Below are 18,868 nucleotides of genomic sequence, written 5' to 3'. Positions count from 1 at the left end.
AAAGATAAAATCTGTGCATTAGTGATTGGCGGGTTGGCCCGCACCTGACCCTAACCCGCTGCTCCCAACCCAAGCCCTCCCTACCCAACCCAAGCCTGCCAATGACTTCACAAAAGAGGAGGAGCACTTGTGCCCACGCGCCTAGAAATCCGGAAGCACTAGCAATATATATAGAACATTAAAGGAGAAGAAAAGGTAAAAACTAAGTAAGCTTTATCAGAAAGGTATGTAAATACAGCCATAAGCACTCACAGAAACGCTGCACTGAGTCCTCTGTCAAAACAAACACAGGATTTCTTGTCTCCTTTTTTGTAAACTTGTTGTTTGGGTGTCTGACTTCCTCTCTCAGAAATATCCTTAATTCCTGTGGCCAGACTATTAGCCTTTCCTTTTCCTATAAGCAAACAGAGAAAGCTTCTAGGGCTCATTACTCAGGTATGTTAATGGTTTCTGCAGAATAAATATATTGTTCTAGGTGGCAATAGTGTGGCAAATTTATTGGCAGTAAAATGCCAAAATGACTTTCCTTCTCCTTTAACACATTCTGTGCCTTAAGCTACCAAGAAATGCCCTCCCCTTTAAGCAAAACAGGGATTGTTTGTCCATATATTGCAACATACAGTACTTCAAGTTGGCCAACTATGTCAAAATCATCCCCTCTGACCAGTCCTACACTCACTTTTATCTGATTCATTAAGAATTCTACTACTTCAATATACATTTAACAAAGGGACTGAATTTTACGTGCAACTTACTTGCTTTCAAGGTTAAAATCCTTGCCCTTTTATTGGCTCCACTAGGATCAGTCAGGTGACTGTAGCTGGGAAGGGTGGGAGCTACAACATGGAGCTGGCCACTGGGGAGGGCATTTCTTGGTAGCTAAATGCACAGAATGTCTTAATGTCCTATATATACTGATAATGGGTGAGTGCAGAGGGACTCTTGTTGATATCCTTGGGGGACCTACAATGCATTTCTGGGGTGTCCAACATGGAACAACATGGAATCTAAGTGCTTCATAAATGTACCATTGTGCTGATGCCATTGATTCTACATGATGGAGTAGCTAGTGATAACCAATTTTACCTAGATAAGAAAAAGCATTAAAAAATCATGAAAATATTACTTTTTTTAATTTACAGAATACAAATATAATAAGAACAAAGTAGAGTACATTTTAAATCCATTGGTCCTGGTTTGCCTTGTGGGACAGTGGCTCTGATCCTTGTGTATATATAGAACCACAGCCGCAAAGAAACATAGGGCTTTGGATCAGTAACACAGAGCATTCCAAGGGCCATTTCCCAAGTGATTTAATTTGTTTATTAGCAAATGACTGGCAGCATCTATAGCTTCTCAAAATCCACAGATCCAGTTGGTCAGTGTCTGAGTACAGTGATTGCATAGTAAGTGCTGGGAAGTGAGGTTGCTGTCTCTTCCTATTAACTAATGACCTCCCACATGTGCCTATGGGTGGCAATCATCGCCCAATAGAATTTATTTTGCAGGTTAGAAGGATCAAATGGGACTGCATGCTGGTATGTTAAATGGTGTTCCCCAATGAGCTCCATATAGTGTCTACTTTACTTTACTATTGCTTAAAGTCCCCCAAATTGTATTGTTGGTTTGGATAAAAAAACCTTTAACCAGGCTGCATCGAAGATAACTTGAAAGTTACTGGGGCGACTTGTACAGTCACTAATTGCCCCGTCTGTCTTCGCACTTAAAGGGACACTAAACCCAACTGTAAAGCTGTCCCACTGCGCCCCCTAGTTCTCTATAGAAGTTGATAAAAAAAAACATAATTACACATTCACCAATGAGAATTCTACTGATTCCCAGAACTATGTCAGGCATCTTGCTGTTATCTTACATATACAGATGATTATGTAATTTTTCCCTTCATTATATGACACAAAAATCAGACATGGGGATAAAGGACAGATTTATTCAGTGCTGTGAAACTGTGCTTAATGCTCCCAACTCCAATTGCAGGAACAAAGAACAGGGAGCCAGATTTATACAGATCAGCTGGGATTCTCATTGGAGGATTCTTTTGCATGTCAATGCTGCCCCGGGCCCTAGAGAGCTGGAAATGTTTTATTGTGCAATATTGCTTTAAGAATGCAACCCTGATGTTGCTGGACTACAGCTCCCAGCATGCCTCAACCTGCATTATATGTTAGATTATTCTGGGATTTGTAGTCCAGCAACAGCTGAGTAAAATTTGGTTGAGCAGTGCTGTGCAGCAGGGCTTAGTGTCCCTTTATGCGCTGCAGAAGATGTCAGCACTATACAAATAAAGGAGAATGCTGTAAGCAGTCAGGCTCTGAGGCCTAGAGATAAGGAGTTCTTTTTTGTGCAATGTGCAATTTGCTGCTCTGAAAGAGTTGGCAATGCTGGCGACATTACATAGCTGATGCCTAAATGCCAGCGTTTATTCCGTCAATGTCGGAAATTTAATTTTTTCTGCGTGGGAAGTGGAAAAAACATATCCGAGACGTGACGGAAACCGCGTATTGTTGTATAAGTACAGGAAGGAGAGAAAGCATGAGACATGCGGGAGCATAAAAGGCAGCAATGAAGAAAACAACACGTAGTGGCATTGTGTATCTATCCCTGTTCAGATCCATTCTAACAGCAATATAATTAGCATATATTTCTAAACTGCCACATTTTCTCTTCTATTGCATTACATTCATTTTGATAGAAAGCTCTAAATGGTTTGTTTAAATTTATAGCTAAAGATGCAAGAGGTTTAATTGGGATTTTTCCACTCTTATTTGCAGAGCTGTCAAGGGGTACCCCCTTCAAAAGGAACCCCCTATTCCCCCCATATGAATTTGTAACCCTGTTCTGGAACCTGATCAATCTAAACACCATATTTTGCTGCCCTGCAGCCTCTGGCAAGGTGCAGGAATGAGTGGTATAGTCAGACTTACTGGTCTCTGCTATGGCTGTTGAGCAGAAGGGCATCTTAAAAATCATATTCCAACAGAACTGTATCTGCCTACCTATGTATCATATATCTGTCTGTTGTCTATCTAGATCAGTCCAACTTCTGTGGTACAGAGGGATGGAATTTTTCTGGCCTACATGGTGGAGTGGCGATAATGGAAGCCAGTTTTGACCAGTCCCCTTTTTTAAATCGCATCCGCTAATGGTTGGTGCTCACTGTAGGGATATCACACTTCATTCATATGTGAAAGAAGTTTATTAACACATACCCTTAAATCCATATGCCGCCCTGTGGATAGCACAGCAACCCCCAGCACATAATTACACACCTTAGGGACCATATAATAACTATTATCAAATGTTAGAGTATGGCACAAACAGGCAGCATAGGGCAGGCAGAGTATGGCACACACAGGCAGCATAGGGCAGGCAGAGTATGGCACACACAGGCAGGGTAGGGCAGGCAGAGTATGGCACACACAGGCAGCATAGGGCAGGCAGAGTATGGCACACACAGGCAGTATAGGGCAGACAGAGTATGGCATACACAGGCAGCATAGGGCAGACAGAGTATGGCACACACAGGCAGCGTAGGGCAGGCAGAGTATGGCACACACAGGCAGCATAGGGCAGGCAGAACAACAGATAAGTGTAATGACTAGGGTTTGTACTGAACATACTTTTTATTTATTGTCTTAATTAGGATATATGTATGTTTTTTTGTTGGGTTTTACACTATCAGGGAAAAATCTGAAATTGAAAGTAAAGTCACATTCTGCTTATGATACTTCTGATCACAATCTAAACAAATCAGCAGTCATCTGAGAAGCCTCTATATAAACAAACACCTCCAGTCCCCTAGCTAGAACCTTTGTTGGACTGTGAGATAAAAGTCCCTCATTATACAGAGGCTTCTCAGTGGACTGGTGATTTGTTTTAAGTGTGCTTTGAAAAACCTCAACCAGACTGTTTAGTGTAAGAAATAACAAAGACCATACATTTTCTAATCCTATATAAAACAATAGGGAAAAATATGTTTAGCACAAGCCCTGTTCATTGTACTCATGTTGAAAAGGGGGTATGTTAAGTCTTTAAACACCATGAGAAAGTCTAGCGCCAGCCTAAAACTTCTTTCATTATCCTGAACTAGACTGATCAATCTTCTGGATGCTGTACTGATCACTGCATGACCCTATATTTGCTGCTAACTCTATTTACCCCTAGTGTAGATAAATGAATATCTATCTATTAAAGGAGAACCAAACCCTAAAACAAATATGGCTAGAAATGCCATATTTCATATAAGGAGTTCAATGCACCAAACTAAAGGTCTCTTTAACAGTAATGATCCAAATGTTTAAAGTTGTGCACAGGAGCTCCCCATCTTGGATTTTGTTAAAAGTGTCAGTGACACTGCACACGCTCAGTGTGCTCTGGGCAGCTGTTGAAAGGCTATGGCTAAGGAACTCGTCAAACAGAAAATGAAGTTTGCCTCTCTTAGATGCCTCTCTTAAGCACAGACCCTCACTGCTAAAGGGCTGGTACAGAACCTCAAAATATAATATGCAGCATTTCTACGCTACTTCTTTTTTAGGCTTTAGTTCTCTTTTAAGTTATCTTTACATAAATCTATTGTATGTTTCGTATCAGACTTTATTTCTACACATATGTATCTATCTATCTATCATCTATCTATCTATCTATCTATCTATCATCTATCTATCTATCTATCTATCTATCATCTATCTATCTATCTATCTATCTATCTATCTATCTATCATCTATCTATCATCTATCTATCTATCTATCATCTATCTATCTATCTATCTATCTATCTATCCTTTTATTTTTCTACCAATCTGTATATGCATTGTTCTATATAATTCTTCCTGTCTTTATATTTGTACCTTGCTCCTTACACATTCCTCTGTCCTTGCTCTTCCTCCTTTCCTTTCGCCTACGCACTGTCTCCCACACACTCTCTCTTTCCTCCCCTCCTTATAATAAAAACCTTATTTTAGCTCTTCTATTTATAACCAATTGCTAGCAACACACTGGCAGTGCCAGACTCCCCCTCGAAAGCTTTGACATCACGGGCACGTATACTGTACATAGCTCTGTTACTGAGCAGTCACTGCCCGTGCCAGGCTCTGTTTTGCATACCAATATAGGATATTTATTATTCAGCTCCTGCATTGGCAGCAGCACCGCCACCTCTTCCTAGCACATAGCTTTGCTGTGGCATCCGTATGCTGCATAGCAATAGCATTCATGATGCCAGTGCCTGTCTCTGAAAGGAGATATGAAGCCTTTAAATGGCAAAGATGCAATGCAGATAAACAGAAAACTTCTCTTCATCTTGTCTTCTCACACAGGAATCTTATCACATTATCCAGCATTATAAATGTACAGCCTTCCACCAATAAGTCACCATTCAGCAATGCGCTACTGTGCTGCAGAATCAGGTGGCTAAGCTATCTGCTAAAGAAACTAAGGAGGAACAAACTGCAAGAAAAGCATAAGTCTAGAAAAACATGAGACTAGAAATAAGAGGCACAAAGGGTTATATAAAATAGGTAGTGATAGAGATATAGATAAAGGTAGGAAAAAGAAGAAAAGAAGCAAAGCTTCTAGTAATTGTAATGTAATGTAGTGACACCTGCATGTCCAGGATGGCAGCTTGAGGGACTCAGTGCCTATATAGAAAAAAGTGTATATATATTCAGATTTGGAGAAGCTTAGCCTCCTCCCAAAAAAAGACTAACTACTATATATTTATATGCAGAAGAAATCCTAAAGATAATTTCAAGCTCCTACCCTGTGGCTAATGTGATAAACTACTTGGATAGCAGTGGGTTAAGTGATTCTGCTGTGTTAATATAATAACATCCAAAGTTATCTGCTTTGGATTTTAAAACAGCTACACAGTACTTCTACATAATATATACCATTAATGACACATTACCATGAAAATTGATTCTCTTCACTCCCTATAAACGTATGATATAAAAATGCAGTATCCAGTATATATATATATATATATATGGCAACAATGACAAAATAAAGAGTAGAAGTCAAGCTTGTGCATTCTACATGGCATGGATTCATGTTCCAGGTACAAGGCAGACAACAGCATCTTACTCTTATACACAACATGATTCAGACACTGCACACCTTGTACATATATGTAATATCACATCACTACATGGAAAAGGCACACGTGCATTAGAGACTGCAGCAACAGCTGCCACATCTTCACGTGCTGTACTGCATTATGACATGGAGATCTGTACAGTATAAAGACTGCAGCAGCACCGGCTTCTCTTAACATACAATATCGCAGCATGATATGGGCACAAAGCATTAGTAACAAGCAGCAATATCAGTGTCGGCTTCACACTCAAAAACACGAAGGCATAGTTGTATGATATTTATGTTCCCTTCTCCTATAGATTCTGTAGGAGCCCTGTTGTGTCTTTATAAAGCTTGTACACAATGTGCATGTTGTTATTGCCAGTATACATTTGTTCTGTAATAAAAATAGTATCAGATGCTAAATTTAGATCCCTGGCCAATTATTAAAACTCTCCTGCAACCCTCCCTCTCCTTACTCATTCTCCCTCCCTTCCTAGAATTCTCGCTCTCCCCTACTGGTTTATCGATGTATATCACTGCCTATTTCACCTCCACAAAATCTCTCCTGAGCTTTTGTCTTTCAATGCTATTTTAACTACCCATCTCATTCTACTTGTAACCTATTATGTGCCATCTCTTTAGATCTGTTGGTTGCTTTTTAAACTCATAAAATCATTACTGATTTTCAAAATAAATAGTGCTGTGCATAACAAGAATAATTATACATAATGATTTCATCCTCTTCTCTCTAACACTCTATATATATGTCTCTATATAGAGACAGCCAGGTACATAGAAAGGCCATAAAATGTAATATGGGTTCCACTGAAACTCTTTTAATTGATTTGTTTACTCTGCTAGGACACATCTGTATGGCCTGTATGGGCCTTACCCACTTTCTGTCCCTTGCCTGTATTAGAGGCAGTATAAATGGGGGGCTTTTCTTTGGTGGAGTGTAAATTAATGAAAATATAAATGAGTTATTATAACAGGAGCCAATCCACTTTCTCATTAGAAGCAGATGATGTGGAAGCAAATACCCATTGGAGTCTCTGTGCCTTTACACTGCAACCTGTAAAGATGGCCATACATGATACAATTACAATCTTTCCTGCTACCAAAGATCATTCGTACCTTCCACTGATGTTCAGGGCTGAATTGTCAGATAAAGAGGCAGAAACAATAGGAATTCTACACTATCTGACAATTCAGCCCTAAATGCATGCTTTTGCTCGGGCGCCCAATAAAAATCTTTTGTCCCGCTCGATTAAAGAGACGACCGCTATCCAAGGTTTTTGCGATATCAGTTGTATTGTCGATCCACCATACATGCACTGAATATCATATGAAAACATGTTTCGTACGATACTATTGGTGCATGTATGGCCAGCTTAAGGCAGGGGAGACAATCACATATACTAGGGTCTCTCACAGAAAATGGCAGGGTTTAGATTACAGTACTATTTAAAACCAAAGGATCTGAGTTATTTATTAATGCCCTAGAACAGGGGTGGGCAAACTACGGCCCGCGGGCCACATCCGGCCCCTTGGCCTTTTTAATCCGTCCCGCCGACGACGCCAAGTCTCATCACGCGAGACTTGGTGTCATTGGCGGGCCGGAATTAAACAGACTAAGGGGGCGTAACGCTGGCCTGGCCCTGCCCGCCCTGCCCGGTCTGGCCCGGGGGTAAGTAAATGTGGCCCGTGAGCCAAAAAGTTTGCCCACCCCTGCCCTAGAAGCAAGAGCACTAAGGTACAGAAAATCACACTCCTAATGTGCTAATCCAACAAGTACTAAAATGAATGATTAGTGAATTTGTCCCATTTTGCTACAAGGGAAAATTTGCGAAATGCATTGAAGTTAATGGGAGACTCCATGCAAAATCTGGAAGATTTTATGAGGTCGCTATCCTTATAACCTGTCTGAAACCTGTCCCTCCTGTCTGTAGCACAATTTTGGAATGCAATATGACCATCTGATCATATGTTGCTACCCAACGGGATCATAGCATCTTGAATTTTTAAGGGTTTATAATACAGAACTCTAAAAGAGATGCAAAACTAAGTGCACAATGATGCTTTTCAGTGTTCAACCATGATCCTTTGCAAAATGCTGTGAATGCCAATTTGGCCCCGTTCAGCCTGTTGTGTTGTATGTGATTATGCATGCAGTGACGCACTGGAGCGGCAGTGGTTCCAGAGTCCCCCTCTGCTGGTTGCATTAGTAGCTGCAACTGACTTTATTCAAGTAAATCAGATACCTAAACCACATGGAAGAATATATATAATTTAATAAAATTTAAAAAAAGCGTGCCATGGAATAAATGGTAATAAGCTATTGTGGCTGTGACTTGCACCGAAAATTATGCTGAAATTCTAGGTGAAAGCATTAAAAAATGGCGATTTGCAGAGAAATTTTGCACTTTGCACAGTGCTTTTTATTTGTAAATGAATTAAATGAGACTTTAACGCTAGTTTCTATATACTGTATGTGTACAGTGTGCAAAGGCAGACCCTTTGTATATGCCCCCATAGCCTTTTAACTAGCCTCCTCTTTGTTTCAAACCCTCGTACTGTACATCCCATTTGAATGCACAATTGTTGTTTTCTAAGCATAATGTAGTGCTAATGTAGCTACTAGCCAAGACTCCTAAGTATAAATCCGTTAATAAATCCTAGAGGGGGATACTAGACAGCAACTTTACCAACATTCAGAAATACTTCTCAATTTATAGGCCTTTTTCTCTGGAGAAGCAATTCATTTTTCCCCACACTTACAATTTATTTTAGAAGGAAGAAGAAGCAATTTCCAAAGAATGGCAATTTGATAAAATGCTGGAAAACTTGCTTCAATGTGCCCATAGATAATGATAGTTTGTATTGATAGTAATGGTTTTTAACTATTAGGTAAAAAAAAAAAGCCCTGAGGAAAATTCTTCTAGAAACAATATTTTTGTACGAGAAAAAAAGAAATGAAGTAGCCAAGTAAGGTTGGTGCCCCCAAACATTATATTTATACTTTCTCAGACTGGATAAAAAAGTGGGGTAGGTTACCCTTGCAAACTGTGCTGTGTGATCTCCTTATACTTCCTTTGTTCAGGTTCTTATGCCGACTTTGGTTAGATGTCCGGATGATAAAGTATATACACAATGAATGTGCGGCTTTGGCTACAATGAGGTTTTCATGTGCTGTGTGTGATACCCTGTGAAGGCTTCTCTCACTTGATGTTAGCAGGCAGTTAGATACTGCTCTCATGTCCGGCATAATGATGTGCATTTTTAGTTTTGTTCTTTTTATTATAGATGTTCAGAAAGACTACAGGACTCATGTCTTAGTATTCTCATCTAGCCATCTATTTCACCTCTAATCTGTGTCTTTCCCTGTGTATTTACTTCTTCTTCATTCCTTTCATTGCCTCTTTCTTCTCTCTGGATCTCTCTCCCCTTCCCACTTCCCCACATGCCAGTGAGTCACTGCCTGCCAGTCTGAGTCACCTATGGTATTTTTAGCTACAGATTTCGGCAGCATTGTAGTCCACTGCTGGGGACAGGGGACATGGGAGGGAAAACACAATGAGCGATAGGGGTGGGAATAACAGACATCAGAACATTATAATTGTACTGGCTCCTGAAAGAAAATTTGCAAATTTATGGAAGGCAATGATGTATCTAGAGGCATAAAGAATAAGAACACTTTCAGACATCTATCCCTACATGGTTTCACGAAAGTTTGCAGAGTGCAGCTGTACCCATGCTTGCAGGTGATGCCTCTCATACCCATTATTATGTCATGCTTTTCCTGGAAGATCTCAGTTGGAACAGTCAGGGACACCCTGATAGATAACTTGGGGCTTAATTGCTAATCTGCACGATCACTTTCTTGTGGAAACAAACAGCATATCAGTGTCTCTGAGTTCATTTCTTTCTCCATTAACTATTGAGGGCACACACAGAGGGTCCCCATTGAATTCAGCAGTGTTCTTGGGAGCACGGCTGTCTCACTACTGATTAAGCCTGAGGCTTGAATAAATCATCACCAGTATGTATAAGTGGGCTTTTACGTAGGTATATTTGCGTCAGTAGAAAACAATGGATGGCAATTACAATATAATCCTTATATTCCAACTATATTATAAATATATATATTATATTATAAAATATATATATGGCTTTGATGTAGTCAGTCATAAATATGGACAGGATGTTTTGTCTAAAGGGAAGGGAATCCTTTAGTAGCTTACTGCACAAAATATCCAAATGTCCTATATATTAATAACGGGTAATTGCAGAGGACCTCTTCTGTTTGTCTGTATGGGTTTTGTCACTGCCTCATTGCAGAGTGAAGACACGTGAAGCTACTTAGTAGCAGCTACTTGTCATGGCTACTAAATGCCAGAAAATACCCTGCCATAGACAATACTGAGAATTGCCTCTGCTAAAGCATTGCCTATTTTAGTAGCTGTGACAAGTAGCTGCTACTAGTAGCTCTGTGTGTCTTCACTCTGATGGTTTAAAATTTAGTGGTGAGCATAGCTGTATATATATATATATATATATATATATAAGATATATATATATATTGTAATAAAATGGCTGGGTTAGTTGTAGATGGACGATATGTTTCTCCCAGGGTTTTGCATAGTTGGTACCCTGGAACATGGAATAATTAATCACAAACCCAGCCCTTTAATACAGACCTTAGCAGCAAGGTGATTGCTGCAGCTGAGAGCCTTTTAAAAAGACTCCAGTGGGGGGAGGGAGAGTCTCTTCCCCACTACACAGGTGGCAGGAGCTGCGCTGCATGGGAAAGGTACTTATGATTTCTGATTTTGTTCGCTTCTACTAAGTTGGAGTTGGAAAAGCCACCCGACTGTAGTTAGGCTGCCAATTGTGTTTAGCCAGCGCTCTGGTGCAAGGGTTTATTTTCCTGTTTCTTATTTTGTGTTTGTTACTGAAGTTTTGTAACAAAATAAACTGCTGGCACTTGCCTTTAAGGGCTCTGGCACACGAGGAGATTAGTCGCCCGCGGCAAAACTCCCTGTTCGCGGGCGACTAATCTCCCCGAGTTGCCTACCCCTGCCATCGCCGAAAAATACTCGCAAGGCAACTTCGGCGATTTGCGCGAAATCGCGCCGCCGCGTCTGCCAGGGCCCTAAGAGAGCAACCTCTGTGACTGCCATGTTTACCCTAAAAGACTGTGGGAAGCGGCCCTAAGACACTGAACCAGATCCCCCTGTAGGTTCAAGTGTCACAATATATATATATATATATATAATATATATATATATATATATCTCTCTATATCTTAAAAAATATATTTGAATGGGGTAGACCGGGTTAGATAAAAAAAAACTGGAAAAGAACAAGGGAAAGAGTGAAAAATATATATTGATCTATCACCCATCACACATATAACCCCTCACACTAACATAAGTGGATTGCAATTTGGCAATTTGTAGCCCTAGGGCTCGGGCCATCTACCCTTTACTATGTGCATTGCCTGCATGATATGTCTTAGGTTCTATATGCTTTTAAATACTATGTTACCATAAGGATTCATCATTTTTGTCCTTGTTTTTAACCAGCAAAATAAAATACAAACATTACAAAAAAAATTGTAGGAACTGAGAAACTGGGACACAAGAGTTCAAACAAGCACAGTGTGGGGGGAATTGAACAGGGCAGACAGGGTTAAAAATCACTGGTTTATCTGGATATACCAAGCTTCAGTTTAAATGTAAAGCAATAGAAAAGATCCCAAGTAAAAAGAAAAGGGGCAGAAAAGTTCAAGGTTCATATAAGCCCTCCATATTGTTGCAAATAATGACAGATGATACTGAACTGAAATTCCTTGACAAGAAAGTATAAATTTCTGATGAAAGTGTGTCCCCAAAACATTACTGGGTGATGTAATAAGTGAGCAGGGGTTTTACCACAATTCATTTGTTCTGGTTTGTTATATTCTTTGTACTTTCATTTTAAAGCGCCATAAAAAGCCTTTTAAAACTAAGAGGTAATTCTCACAACCCAGCAAGAGACCACTTTATTGTTTGACCAAGGGTGGATTTAAGGCATCGGAGGGCCTAGGTCTCATTGGTGGGTCCCCTGCAGCTGTCTCAGTACATTTGTGATAGTACTAAGCTTCATCTAGGATATGGTAAAGCAGAATAAAAAGATTGTTTTTTTTTTTAATAAAGTAGAGTTGGGGTCTATGTGCATTACCCTGTACTGACAGCCATGAGAGTCCCTGGTTTGACCCATGAAGGCATATCACATCTTTAATGAAAGCAACTTGCTACAGAAGTAGAGAGCTAAGAAATTAATAAAGAATGAATAAAATGAACCCATGAATAAAAATATTAACAGCTAAATCTGATATAAATTATAGAGGTATATCTCCAATGTCTAGAAGTAACACTCAGGACTAAATCTAGTATAGGTAAATCTAGAGCAATTGGACTTGTTGTGGGATTATTGAAGACGTTTCACTACTCATCAAAGCAGCTTCTTCTGAAGAATCTGCTCAGATGAGTAGTGGGATGACTTCAATCATTACTCAACAAGTCCGTTGCTCTAAATGTACCTATATAGAGCAACCTATTTACATTGGAGATTTACCTTTATAATTTATATCAGATTTAACTGTTATTATTTTAATTCACATTTTTTTTTTCTGTCCAATTAAATAAAGGGAAGGGTGTAGGATAACTGCCAATAGTACAAGTCTTAAAGTCCTCACCCAAGGAAAATGGTTGAACAGTAAAACCAAAGAGCATTTTGTCGGAAGTGTAGGTTACAGATTTAGCAGTATAATTAAACTACTAATACAGTGCCGACTCACTTCGGTGTCTAGAGGTGCGATAATAATAAATCAATTGGCATAGGCTTATGCAGCTCAACAAAAAGTTTCAGGACTAAAGAAAAATCTCTCTCTGAATCAGCCATATTGGGAAGGACTTACCATAACCTTCTACCTTTCTTTTATAAAGTATGTGGTCAAGATAAATAGCCTAAGGAATTAAATCCTTAGGCATGGGAGCCAAAGAATGATGAAGTAGCCTGCATAGGTTTTTTGGTAAAGAAAGTGGCAGACTAGTTTCTCTAAACAGCACAGGACTCTCCTGAAGATGCAACAGAAAACTTGTGAAACAAGGAGTAGCTAGTTGGTTTACCCAAGTGAGGTAAGGGAAGTGTGCAGCAGTTTTGATGAGTTCCCATGCACCATTAAGACATGTGACATAATACATAGCTGCACCAAGGAAGGCACACTTGTGAAGTGGTGCATCTGACATGAGGTCTGCATTTCAGCATCTATTGGTCAAACTTCTCTGCAGTAGTGATTTCTTTTGTCTGGGGTTGGGACTTTCATCACGGGCTTTGCCTTCTATGATAGCAAGATGGCCCTATGCCCAGTGTCGGACTGGCCCACCAGGATACCAGGAAAACTCCCGGTGGGCCCAGGTGTCAGTGGGCCCTCCTGCTCCTAACTTTTTGGCCTGTTTCATGGTCATTACTTATTTCTGAACGGGAACAAAGAGGAGGAACAGATGGAAGAATAGGTGCTAGCATGTAAATAAAAGAGAATAAGAGAATAAAGAGATGGAAAGGCCCCCAGTAATTGTGTTCCAGAGCACCAAGATGAGGGCATGTCCCAACACAAGCAAGGAGCCGCCAGTCCTCCTCAGTAGTCGGCAGTAGTCCGGATACTACAGATATATATTAGTAACAACTCAAATGAATTAAGTTAATAGCATGAATGTTTTCGATGTTAAGTATAGTTTCTTTGTGCATGGAATATACTACATCCAGGATTTGATTTGAAATTCAGATAAATTCAAGCAGATGTTTTTACAAATTTGATTGAACTTTGGTGTTCAGCTAAACCATGTGGTGAACTGAACTGACATTTTTTTCAGATTACATAATTTTATGGGCATCTTTTTAAAAGGATTTGTATTCTGCTAAAATTATAGATTCTTACATATCTAATTACTATTTGTGATTTTTTTTTTTTTGTTCTACAGTGGCTCAGCTGTCGCATTGTTACCCCTAAATCTGGATTTGTGAGATACTATTGGGGCTCTGCTTATGTACTGCTAGGACACTGTGTGACTCTACGTTTACTGTGCTTCAGCACTGCAGACATTTGTACTGCTGGGACACTAGTGCTCTGTGTTTCTTATGCTATGGGCTTAGAATCTATACAGCTGGGACAGATTTGGGACAACGTGCTGTGGGTACTGTAACTGTATTGAGGTGCTGGAGTGTCCCACAGCTATATGCAGGGACACTCACCTATAATATAAAGAGATAAATATTTTAGCTAGTTTGTGAGTGATACTCAGAGCTATAGGTGTCCTTGTGCTTAATTGCTTTCAGTCTTCAATGTAGACAATAAGCGTGGTGCTCAAATCACCTGCTGCTTCCTCCAAAGAAAATACCCCTCTTGGATGGGTATTAAAACAATGGCAGACCCAATGTGTTGGAAGCGCATGAAAAATAAAGAGTGAAAATACAAAATAGTGCAATATGTTTTAAAAGTTAATGAAACTGAAATGAAAGAGTTGTGCCTATAACTCCAAATAATAACCAAGTGCACATAAAATCTACAAATCGCAGTGTGGTGTAGTTGCACACTCACCAGATGGTAGTTAAGATATGCAGAGGTAAGTGAAATCCACTGTTGATAGAGGTAGGTTCAAGATCTCCATTTAGTTTGGGAAAGCAAAAGATAAAAACAGAATATAATGTAATACCCTTTATTAAAAATAGTCCTGCTGCAGTACAGACTACTTACAGTATCTGGATAAGAACAAAATGTATCACAAATAGCTCTACGCGTTTTTATTTCTCCTGATGAAGCGTGTCGGACACGTGAAACGCGTAGAGCTATTTGCGATTTCAGTTTCATTAACTTTTGAAACATATTGCACTATTTTGTGTTTTCATTCTTTATTTATCATGCGCTTCCAACACACTGGGTCTGCAAATATTTTAGCTAGTCATGGGCCTTGTGCTTCTGAAAGCAGTTGAATATATAAAAGTAGTATACTTTTGAAAAGCTATATATATATGTATTCTAACAGAAGGATTGCACCTACCACAATGATAAAATGCCTGGGTGCTGGATAATATGTTGGAAATACAGGAAATAGGACTCGGCACTCACAGTTCTTGATGAAAAAACACCAAATTTTTTAATGTGCAAAAATCGACGGTTTGGTACAATTCCTTTACACGCAGTGCCCCCAACAATGTTCACTTTACTTTCTTCTTCCAACCTACCAATAAATCACATCTTTTACTACCTTTCCCATGTCATCAACTTCCCATATTTTCCTTGTTCAACTGGCCTACCGGGACACCAAGGAAAACTCCTGGTGGGCCCCTGTGTCAGAGGTTACACCTGTTTCTAACCATTTTGGTCTATTTCATGGTCATGCTCTATTCTTGTATGGGAACAACAAGGCTAAATAGATGGAATGATAGATTATATGTCTATGAAGATTTTCATTCATCCCAGTCATGGTATATGTAGTATAAATAAATCTAAAGCAACTGGACTTGTTAAGTAATCATTGAAGACGTTTCACTACTCATCCGAGCAGCTTCTTCAGTTCAACTGACTGGTATGGGCAGTCCTCAGCATATATACTCTTCCACTAATCCAATCACAATGGCACTTTGTAACTCTTCAGAAAGGTGACATCTGAAACTCACAGAGGTGTGAAAGCTGTGGAGTTATTTTGAAATGATTACCAAAGTATCATGCAACTCTTCGAAACAGGTGTTACTTGTTAGAGTTGCATAGATTATAGTATGTGAAGAAAAGAGACCAGGAGAATAAAGAGGTTAAAGGAATACTGTTGTGATTTTTATGGTGTACTTTTTATTTCTAAATTACACTGTTTACATAGCAAATAGCTTAAACCAACAAATCTATTTTTTTTAGTTGTAATATTGCTGTGTAGGCGCCATCTCAGTGCATTGTGCTGGAACTTTCAGAAGGAGCCAGTGCTACATATTAGAACTGCTTTCAGGTAAACTATTGTTTCTCCTACTCCCATGTAACTGGAGGAGTCCCAAGCCAGACTTGGATTTCTTACTATTGAGTGCTATTCTGATATCTACTGGGAGCTGCTATCTTGCTCCCTTCTATTCTGCTGATTGGCTGCTGGGGGGGAAAGGGGGGGGGGTGATATCACTCCAATTTGCAGCTCAGCAATAAAGTGTGACTGAAGTTTATCAGAGCACAGGTCACATGGTTGTGGCACCCTGGGAAATGAAGAATATGCCTAGCCCCATGTGAAATTTCAAAATTAAATATAGAAAAATCTGTTTGTGTTTTCGAAAAAAACAGATTTCAATGCAGGATTCTTTTGGAGAAGCTTTATTAACTGATGTGTTTTGAAAAAAACATGTTGTCCTACGAAAGGAGGAAAAATAATAGACCTAAGGTTTGTTGGTGGTCCCCTGGAATCTCAGTTCGACACTGATATATACTGTTCCTTAAAACCTACTTTCATCTCTATTACTTTGTCTTTGCCAATATGGCTCCTTTTTATCTCTTTTAGTCTATCTCCATCTACCTGTGTCTCTACCTGTTATCATCAACATTTCTGTTGCTAAAATGCAACTACATAGAAAAATGTACACACATTCTACCCATTATTAGTATTTCTGGTCTATCTGCCTTTAACCGATATAAATCTACATTGCTTTCCAATGTTTTCCAATATAAGTGATGCAACTATGGCTTTCACTTTATTGTTCTGATCCTCTGTTTCCATTTCATTCCACAAACTAGATATGTATTTTAGGACAACCTTATTCAACCTGTGTGGGGCTCAGTTTCGTTTCTGATGGGGCCTAATGAACATCTTGCCACTTGAAGATCTGTGAAGTAAGTACCTAGGTCATCTTACAATATGGCCCAATTTTGGTCTTTGGCCCAAGATTGTATACATTGTCCAAAAGACTTCTTATTTCTAAGGTAAAATACTGCAGTTGTTCTGGCCTGTTGAGTCAGTGTAACTGCCTGCAATTTCAATAACATTTTATTATTGTCTGTCTTTCCGTAATCATTACTCTGACTTTCTCTGAAAACACAGTTCACTTGGTATTTATAAAGCCTATACATCTAATTTTCTATGCAATTAAGTGCTCATTTAGCCTTACTGACTATTTTTGCATTTCTCGGTATTACCATTTCTCCTTTTCACAACATTGATCCTTTGCTTCAAACCTCTCAACACTACTGATCCAGCTCTCTTCTTCTCTTTAACCTGTTTCCATGGTACTGAGTTATGTTCTGTTTCTCTTTGTTTGAAACAGTATTGACCTATACTCTTATTTTTTTTCCTCTAATTGGTTCTCATTTTCCATCCATGTTTTCATTTCTGGCATTACCTGACATTCTGTATTTATATACGTGCAACTGAACCAACTTCTCTCCAACTCTCATAAATACAGTAGGGTTATATTAGCTGTCAGTCATCCTCTTCTCACACAAACACACACACATACTGTATATCCTTTTATTTATGTATTGACTCAATGCTACAATGAAACCATAATAGAACAGACATTAATAAAATAATAGAATATAGATAAATTAAAAAAAATGTACATTTAAGATGATGTACTAAGTACAAGAGGGATAAGGTCTCTGCCCCAACATTAGGAATCAAGCCTAAAGAAAGTTATTTCTCCATCTCTAATGTTAACCTATCACTTGATATCTCAACAGACTTGTACAAGTATGGGATCTACTATCTGGAAACCAAATATCTAGAGAGAGAAAGAAATCTTCAATAAAGTCAAGAGCAAATAATGTATTTTTAAAAATGATTTCTGTTTTTCTCTGTTATATTGATAGCAAAACAATCCTTTTGGTTTTATTTAGGAGACTTAAGGATTCATTTAACACCGAAGATTAGTTGTGGAAACCTAAAAAAATGGACCCAGAAATTGTGGGGGGGTTTTTACGCCATTCACCGAAGATACATCTATTTTTATAGCATTAAGTCCTCAATATTTCCATGGATTATCTGCCTTAAATTTACCCTTAAGATTGAAAATGCTCTGATATTTAGATAATGGATAATGTTTTCCTGAAACATTATTTAGTCTCTATAACTTTCTATTTTTATTATTATTATTATTACTTTTTTTTAAGTATCTGGTCAAGAACCTCATTTCTTTTAGGTTTTCTCTGACTAAATCTAGAAATATCACAACAGGCTTACTGTTCCCTCTGTTGTTGATTAGTCCTTTATTACTCAACGTCTTGATGTGTCACCTCCCTAATTAAGATGCCTCCTCGTTCCATACTGGATCATTTTTCCTAGGAATGAAGAACATTCTGTTTTTCTAAATATATAGCACACTTAAGGTTTGTGGGAGTTTGGACTCGTTTCTGGGAATGAACCCAGAAAATCTACAGGACTCTGAAGGCCACAATAACATTTTGTGCTGATGCTTTATGGAGACCTCTGAATTAATATGCTGCAGAATAGGTAATTGTAAGGTAACCTTAGTAGGTAGGTAACCTTAGTTTCTCTTTTTCTTTGCACTGTTTATGTCACATTTCTGACTACTATAATCTTAGCCTCCTAAACCTTCAGGTTGTGTAGGGCCACCATTACTGTTTTTTCAGAACCTTAGCCCATAACTAGTGCAGAGCGGCTGTCTTCCTTAAATAAAAAGTGAAAACATTTTTTTTGCTTATAATTTCATATGCACCTCTGCCGTGGGTGCATATTTAAACCAGAAA

The 18,868-nt window shown here is 38.9% G+C and overlaps 1 long non-coding RNA gene across 1 annotated transcript; it reads left to right on the top strand.

Moving 5' to 3' along the window:
* The first annotated feature begins 10,862 nt into the window (after positions 1-10,862).
* LOC101732770 lies at positions 10,863-18,522 on the top strand. Its single transcript, XR_208543.4, has 3 exons — positions 10,863-10,903; positions 16,901-16,996; positions 17,843-18,522. It is a non-coding gene; the product is annotated as an uncharacterized LOC101732770 (long non-coding RNA).
* The last annotated feature ends 346 nt before the right edge of the window (positions 18,523-18,868 follow it).

The sequence above is a fragment of the Xenopus tropicalis genome, chromosome 4 (assembly GCF_000004195.4).
Source record: "Xenopus tropicalis strain Nigerian chromosome 4, UCB_Xtro_10.0, whole genome shotgun sequence".
Classification (NCBI taxonomy): Eukaryota; Metazoa; Chordata; class Amphibia; order Anura; family Pipidae; genus Xenopus; species Xenopus tropicalis.
The sequence above is the reverse complement of the archived record's forward strand: the minus strand, read 5'-3'. Positions and strand labels throughout refer to the sequence as shown.